We start from the raw sequence: 9,233 nt of genomic DNA, 5'->3' as shown, positions 1-9,233 counted from the left end.
CTTTGAGTCAAACTCATCAATATTCCCATTACAAAGTTCTATATGAATTTATTTTTTTAATGTTACTAATAGATAGTGAACTTGATATTAGAATGGGTTAGCGTTAGGATTGAATACCGATTTTCAATAATATAAATAAAAACTTCACATTTCTTGTTTGATATTTTTTTCATTCAACCACAACCATAGAATGCTTAGTTCTAATATAACTTCTATATCTTTTATTATTATTTTTTATTTCAATGATACAATAGCTTTATTACTTTATAGAACAACACATATTCATTCCATGTATAGGTGCACATAATCCACCTTTAGTAAATCCTTTGGTGTTGCAATATGACGGACAATTTTTTGTAGGGCAATGTGATATGCAGCAAACTTGTGGAGGTCCAGGTTCACCAATTAAGCAGTTTTTGTAAAAAGCATTCCTATTGGACTCTCCAAATTAGTATTGAATCCTGGACCAATTCAATTTTAAAATTTAATTCATATACAATAGTGTTTATAAAAAATAAAATTTCTAAAGATAAAACAAACATTCCTCTTATCAGAAATCAAGACGAAAGAAATACATAAAATTCCCAAAATATAAGATTGATAGATATGAAATGTCATTTTTATTGCATGATGAAAGACTATCAACTTTTTTTCAATATATAGACATGACAAATAACTGCATTCTATAAAATATTATTAAAGTTGACTTTGGTAATATTAGTAATGAATATAAATGAAATACTTTTATAGTATTTCAACACAATAATCAAATGAGAAAATGTAAAATAACAATTAAAAAATGTTCTATAATATATAAAATATTACTCTTTTTCAAAATATGACATATTTTATATTAAAGTGTGTGTCTATTTTTAATGAAGTAATAAAAATAAGACAAAAGGATTAAAATAATTTTCTTTGTCTCTAAACATAAACACACATTTAGTCAAAAAAAATTATATTATATATATATATATATATATATATATATATATATATATATATATATATATATATATATATATATAGAGAGAGAGAGAGAGAGAGAGAGAGAGAGAGAGAGAGAGAGAGAGAGAGAGAGAGAGAGAGAGAGAGAGAGAGAGAGAGAGAGAGAGAGAGAGAGAGAGAGAGAGAGAGAGAGAGAGAGAGAGAGAGAGAGAGAAAGAGAGAGAGAGAGAGAGAGAGAGAGAATTTTTTTTTTCAGTTTTATCACTCACTTTATTTTTTTTGTAAAATAACTAAACCTTATTGTTTGATTATTTTCTATTTTTAAATAGTTTGAACTATGAAATTAATAAGTTTATAAATAGTACATAATAATATAAAAAATTTATTTAAAAAAGAAAACGGCATTTTATAGACATTAGAGATAAGTGCATTTTATATTATATTTTGAAATTTTAATTTTTGTAATAATTAGTTATAAATATGGTAAAAAAACAACAATTAATAATTTATTTAAATGAAATATTTTTATTGTATTTCAATAAAATCAGTAAAAAGTTATATAAATTTAAAAGTATTTATGACATAGAAAAATAACATTTTTTTAATATTGAATTCATTCAAACTAATGTTTTTAAAATCGTACCCGAGATCGAACCAATGAAACTTGTGGTTAAAGGTTTAATTGGTTCGACCGGTTAAACCTATGGTCTCACCATTTAGTAAATAAAATAATAATATGAAACTAAATTTCATAGATATGTCACACATAATCATTAAAAAAAACGAATTTGAGTTGAACTACGACAAACATGTCTTAATTGACAGCAACAAACAATATTGACATGAACGACAATCGATATTATGTTGGATATCACTATGTTTAAAAGAGACGATATGATGATGATGGAGTTTGGTTGAAATAAAAACTATAATGGACTGACAAAATTTAGAAGTTTGTATGATTGTAAAAAAATATGGAATTATATTTTGTGATTGGGGAATGTATGTTAAGTTTTCATATTGATATATTAAATTTTAAAAAAAATGGTTAATTTGTTGCATTTTTTTTGAACCGGACGGTTTTACAAAACTGGCTTCAGTTCTTTGTTTCAAATGGTTTTGGACGGTTTAATTAGATTTTTTCGGTTTTTACCCACTAACGATTTTAAAAGGTTGACCAAACCGGATTCATCTCCGGTCCAACCGGTTGAACCGGCCGGTTCGGTCCAATTTTTAAAATATTGATTCAAACTAAATACTACTCCCTCTGTCTTACAATAGGTGTTTTCTTTGAGATTTTTACACTTTCTAAGATAATGATTAATTGTGTTGATTTCAATGATAAAATAAATATAATTTACTAAAATAACCTTATTAATAATAGGTAATAGAGTAGTTACATGATTTAAAATATAATAAATAAGGGTAAGTTATTGGAAAATAAATAAATATCACATTAGTATTCTAAAGTGACAATTATATTGAGACAAATAAGAATAGAAAAGAAAACACCTATTGTGAGACGGAAGGAGTAATACATTACTAACTATTATGAATAATTACGAGGATAGTCTCAAATACTAGTACGCTTATGATATCAAATAAAGATATATGATACCAACCTAATTTTATTTATGATACGGAGATTTTGAAGAATTGGATAGATAAAGATGCTACAGACATTAAATATATTCGTCATACTGATCACACTGAATTACACCGTGTTTTTGACTCGGATTTCTAATGTTTATTAGGACTTTATTATCATTTTGTTTGTATTATGCTCTCTTTTCTCTTGTTTTCAGATATTTAGCACTTTCGGACGCTTTTGGAAGAAATGAAGCAAAAAGATCTAAAATTAGGGTTTTTCGGCGAAATTACACACATGGCGTTGCACATGGCGACCGCTATGGGAGAAGCCATGAGTCATCAGTCCTCAACTAGGAGGTAACTGCCACGTTCCCATGATCCACCCCATTTACACACATGGCGGACGCCATGAAGGGATGGCGGGCGCTGTAACACCCTTCTAAAATACCCCACATATTTAATTAAAATAATAAAATATCAATCAGAGTAATTATGCCCTGAAGGGTGTCACACAATCACTTCACACCAATCATCAAAATATCCTGTCATGCTCATTTATTTAATTAAAATAAGACACTTTTGCATAATTCACAGCGGATACGAATAACAACATTCAAATCATGTACTACATTACATGTAAAGTTGTTCAACAACCAAAAGAAAACATAGTAAAACATCCCATCCCGATGTTACATCTACCAGAGCATGACCCACTAAGGACTACACTAGACTCCCAGGACTAGCTTCTATTCAATCACTGCTCGTTACCTGAAAACATAGTTGTAAGGGTGAGTCCTTCAATCGATATAATAAGCATTATAAAATATCATGTAATGCTAAGTAATATAACACATATCATTACCCTAATCAGATTACACATATTCAGCAACGGTAATATCAACTCATAATCATCACCATCATCATACTCAAACTCAAAACAACCATAAAACACACGTATAATATTGGAATACATCCATTCATATTATACGCCATACATACATATATTATGCAATGAGACTCCATGCATGCGGTACCGACTATTCGTGAACATATAGTTCAACCTCACCGACCAAATCCAGGTACGGCTACCAAGCTCACTAGTCCCACTCATTTGAGACCTAGTGACTCACATCACTAATTCCTCACCATGGGAATTAGCTACCACCCCAAGGGCTATGCTATGCACGCTAAATCACCTAGCATGCAAACATCAACAACAATCCACAATAACTCATCACTAATTCCTTACCATGGGAATTAGCTACCACCATAAAGGCCACAACATGCATGCTAATCATCTAGCAATGCTACATCATCAACAACAATTCAAGAATAGATATATGCTCACACCCTAAGCCATAAAACAGTTTATTCACAAATGCACACATAACTGATACATTCACAGCATCATGCATACCTCACACATCATCAGTATTTTATCACATAAGCATATCATATCATGCCAAATAACAACCACAGTATTAGCACACTCTACTAATACCTATACTACTCAAAACAACGGGAAATGATCCCTAATATATCATACATCATCTGCATTACGTTACTCAGCTGAACAGTTAAAAACTGCACAACAACAGCTCAGAAAAATCACAATCCTGCCCATACGCGTACTGCCTAGTCCCATACGCGTATGGCCCATCTCCTGACAAAATCCCATACGCGTAACACCATCTCATACGCGTATGCTACGCGTACCACTTCTCCATACGCGTACCAACAGATACCAATCTACGTTCAAAACATCATCTTCCTCATCCATACGCGTATTGCCTAGTGCCATACGCGTACCATGCCATCTCATACGCGTACTGCCTAGTGCCATACGCGTATGACCAGAAACCAGACTTCCAGATCTGCTATGGCTTTCTCTGCTACGAGATCTATCCGATTCAACCTTCCACAGTCCAATTTTTCACAATAATTGTTCATATCATCTAACACGAATCATACCCTATTCGATTTCACAAAAATCTAACATTTTTACATCTAATTCCTACGAATTTCTCTCAATCATAACCCAATTTCGTTCATCCAATATTTCACAATTTCATCATAATCATCCAATTCAGAGATCAATCAATGGTTTATCACTACCCATGACATATTATCCCATAATACCCATTAAACGATGATAAACCCCCCTTACCTGAGTTAATCCGGCAAATCTCTGAGCTTCAAGCTTTTCCTCTCTTCAACCCTTGTTCTCTGGCTCTCTTTGCCCTTTTCCACTTTTCAGTCTCCTTTCCTTTTCACGTGAAAATAACCCTTTTACCAAATGGGACCTTTTCTAAATTCCAACTTTTATATTTTCCAATAATTATTATTCCAATAATAATAATAATAATAATCCAAAAACTCCAATTATTTAATTAAATTAATAAATATAATATTAACTTAATTTAAATAATTATCTTATTTTATCGGGGTGTTACAACTCTCCCCCACTAAAAGAGTTTTCGTCCTCGAAAACATACCTCAAGCGAATAACTCTGGATAGGACTCTTTCATCTGACTCTCAAGTTCCCAAGTCACATTGCCACCTGCTGGTCCGCCCCAAGCTACCTTTACCAAAGCAATCTCTTTACCCCGCAACTGCTTCAACTCTCGATCCTCAATCCTCATAGGTGATGTTTCAACAGTCAGGTTATCTCTCACCTGGACATCATCTACTTGGACCACATGCGACGGATCAGGAATGTACCTCCTCAACTGAGACACATGAAAAACCTCATGTAAATTCGCAAGTGACGGCGGTAAAGCGATACGATAGGCTACCTCTCCTATCCTCTCCAAAATCTGATAAGGACCAATAAATCGAGGTGTCAACTTCTTCGACTTCAAAGCTCGACCAACCCCAGTTATCGGAGTAACACGAAGAAACACATGATCTCCCTCTTGGAACTCAAGTGACTTCCTCCTCTTGTCGTGATAACTCTTCTGACGACTCTGAGCAATTCTCATCTTCTCCTGAATCATCTTAATCTTTTCCGTAGTTTGTTGAACAATCTCCGGTCCAACCACAGCACTCTCACCGGATTCATACTAACATAAAGGTGTCCGACATCTCCTACCATACAAAGCTTCAAACGGTGCCATACCAATGCTCGAGTGAAAACTATTGTTGTAGGTAAACTCAATCAAAGGTAAGTAACAATCCCAAGCACCTCCTTTTTCCAAAACACAAGCTCTCAAAAGATCCTCTAGTGACTGAATCGTCCTCTCAGTCTGACCATCAGTCTGCGGATGATATGCAAAACTCAATCTCAACTTGGTTCCCAAAGCCCTCTGCAAACCTTCCCAGAACTTCGATGTAAATCTAGGATCTCTGTCCGAAACAATACTCGACGGAATACCATGCAAACTTACAATCTTCTCAATATACAACTCGGCTAATCTCTCTAACGGATAATCCATTCTGATCGGAATGAAATGAGCCGATTTCGTCAATCTATCAACAATCACCCAAATAGCTTCAAAATTCTTATTTGTCCTCGGCAAACCAGACACAAAATCCATACTGATACTATCCCACTTCCACTCTGGAATAGCCAACGGTTGCATTAGCCCAGACGGCTTCTGATGCTCAATCTTTGACTTCTGACAAGTCAAACAAGAATAAACAAAACTCGCAATTTCTCTTTTCATTCCCGGCCACCAAAATAACTTTTTCAAATCATGATACATCTTCGTAGCTCCAGGATGAATACTCAAGCCACTACGATGTCCTTCCTCCAGGATACTCTTCTTAAGTTCGGTAACATCCAGAATACATACCTGATTACCAAATTTCAAAACACCACTCTCATCAACTCTGAATTCACCACCTTGACCTTGATTCACTAGAGTCAACTTATCAACCAAAAGCACATCGGATTTCTGACCCTCTCTAATCTCATCCAGAATACCACTCGTTAACTTCAACATTCCCAATTTCACACTATTGTGAGTACTCTCACATACCAAACTCAAGTCTCTAAACTGCTCAATTAAATCCAATTCCTTAACCATTAACATAGACATATGCAATGATTTCCGACTCAATGCATCAGCCACTACGTTTGCTTTACCCGGATGGTAATTCAAACCAAAGTCATAATCCTTCAAAAACTCTAACCATCTCCTCTGTCTCATATTCAGCTCTTTCTGATCAAACAAATACTTTAAACTTTTATGGTCACTGAAAACCTCAAATCTTGACCCGTACAAGTAATGCCTCCATAACTTCAGAACAAATACCACGGCTGCCAACTCTAAATCGTGCGTCGGATAGTTCCTCTCATGAACCCTCAGCTGTCTCGAAGCATAAGCTATAACCTGCTTATTCTGCATCAACACACCACCTAAACCCAACAATGAAGCATCACAGTAAACCTCAAATGATTCTGACGGACTCGGTAATATCAGAATAGGAGCAGTAGTTAACCTTCTCTTTAACTCTTGGAAACCTTCTTCACATTTTGAGTCCCAAACAAACGCTTGCCCCTTTCTGGTCAACATCGTCAACGGTAACGCCAACTTAGAAAATCCCTCAATGAACTTCCTATAATAACCAGCCAAACCAAGAAAACTCCTTATCTCAGAAACTGACTTCGGAGCTTCCCACTTAGATACCGCTTCTATCTTAGAAGGATCAACAGCAACACCACCTCTGGAAATCACATGACCAAGAAAACTAACCTCTTCTAACCAAAATTCACACTTAGACAGTTTAGCAAATAACTTCTTTTCTCGTAGAACTCCTAAAACCACTCTCAAATGTTCAGCATGCTCTTCTTCAGATTTCGAATACACCAAAATATCGTCAATAAACACCACAACAAACTTGTCTAGGTACGGATGGAAAATCCTATTCATATACTCCATAAACACTCCAGGCGCATTAGTCACACCAAAAGGCATTACAGAATACTCATAATGTCCATACCTTGTTCTGAAAGCAGTCTTCTGAATATCCTCAGTTTTCACACGTATCTGATGATATCCCGACCTCAAATCTATTTTGCTGAACACACTCGCACCAACCAACTGATCCATCAAATCATCAATTCTCGGCAAAGGATACTGATTCTTGATCGTCACTTTATTCAGTTGCCTGTAGTCCACACACAACCTCATAGTACCTTCTTTCTTCTTAACAAATAACACTGGTGCACCCCACGGTGACACACTCGGACGGATAAATTTCTTATCCAACAGATCTTCCAACTGGCTCTTCAATTCCGTTAACTCAACAGCAGACATACGGTACGGAGCCATCGATATCGGCCTAGTACCAGGTACCAAATCAATCGAGAATTCAACTTCACGCTCTGGCGGCAATTCATTCACTTCTTCAGGAAACACATCAGGAAAATCACACACCACGGCTAGATCGCCAATCACCAGTTTATCTTTAGCCTCCAAAGTCGCTAACAGCATAAACAACTCTGCCCCACCTGCTACTTCCTCATTCACCTGCCTTGCTGATAGAAACAATTCCTTACCTTCCTCAATCTCAGGAAATATCACAGTCTTATCAAAACAGTTGATAGAAACTCGGTTAAACACCAACCAATTCATACCCAAGATAACATCAATCTGCACTAATGGAAGACACACAAGGTCTATCCCAAAGTCTCTACCAAAAATACTCAAAGGACAATTCAAACAAACTGAAGTAGTAGTCACTGAACCCTTCGCAGGAGTATCAATCACCATACTTCCATGCATCTCAGATATCTCTAACTTAAGTTTCACAGCACAGTCCAAAGATATAAAGGAATGAGTCGCACCTGTGTCAATAATAGCTACAAGAGGAAAGCCATTAATATAACACGTACCTCGGATCAAACGATCATCTGCAGCAGTCTCAGAACCCGATAAAGCAAATACCTTGCCTCCCGACTGATTCTCTTTCTTCGGCTTAGGACACTGTGGACTGATATGACCCACCTCTCCACAGTTGAAGCAAGTCACAGTCTTCAACCGACACTCTGCGGCCAAGTGACCACCTTTTCCACACTTAAAACACTTCTTCTCATTACTGGTACACTCATGGAAACGATGTCCAGCCTGACCACATCTGTAACACTTGGCAGGGGCACTGGAGTCTCCCCCACTAGGCCTCTTCATCCCACTCTGTCTCTGGAAACCTTTGCCAGCTGCATACGGTTTCCCACGATCATTCTGATTGTTGCCTCTCCTATCAACCCTCTGCTGATAGCTCTCCGCTCTGGCTTTGGAATCCTGTTCAAAAATCCTGCAACAGTCCACCAAATCAGAAAACACTCTAATCCGCTGATACCCAATAGCCTGCTTGATCTCAGGACGTAACCCGTTCTCAAACTTCACACATTTTGAAAATTCTCCAGCAGCCTCATTATAGGGAGTGTAATACTTCGACAGCTCTGTGAACTTAGCAGCATAGTCAGTAACAGACTTGTTACCCTGCTTCAATTCTAAGAACTCTATCTCTTTCTTTCCTCTGACATCCTCTGGAAAGTACTTCCTCAGGAATCTCTCTCTGAACACAGCCCAAGTGATCTCAGTATTCCCAGCAGATTCCAACTCAGTGCGGGTAGCCACCCACCAATCATCTGCTTCTTCTGACAACATATGCGTACCGAACCTGACCTTCTGGTTATCGGCACACTCAGTCACTCGGAAGATTCTCTCTATCTCCTTCAACCACTTCT

The sequence above is a fragment of the Lathyrus oleraceus genome, chromosome 5 (genome assembly GCF_024323335.1).
Source record: "Lathyrus oleraceus cultivar Zhongwan6 chromosome 5, CAAS_Psat_ZW6_1.0, whole genome shotgun sequence".
NCBI classification, from domain to species: Eukaryota; Viridiplantae; Streptophyta; class Magnoliopsida; order Fabales; family Fabaceae; genus Lathyrus; species Lathyrus oleraceus.
The sequence above is the reverse complement of the archived record's forward strand: the minus strand, read 5'-3'. Positions refer to the sequence as shown.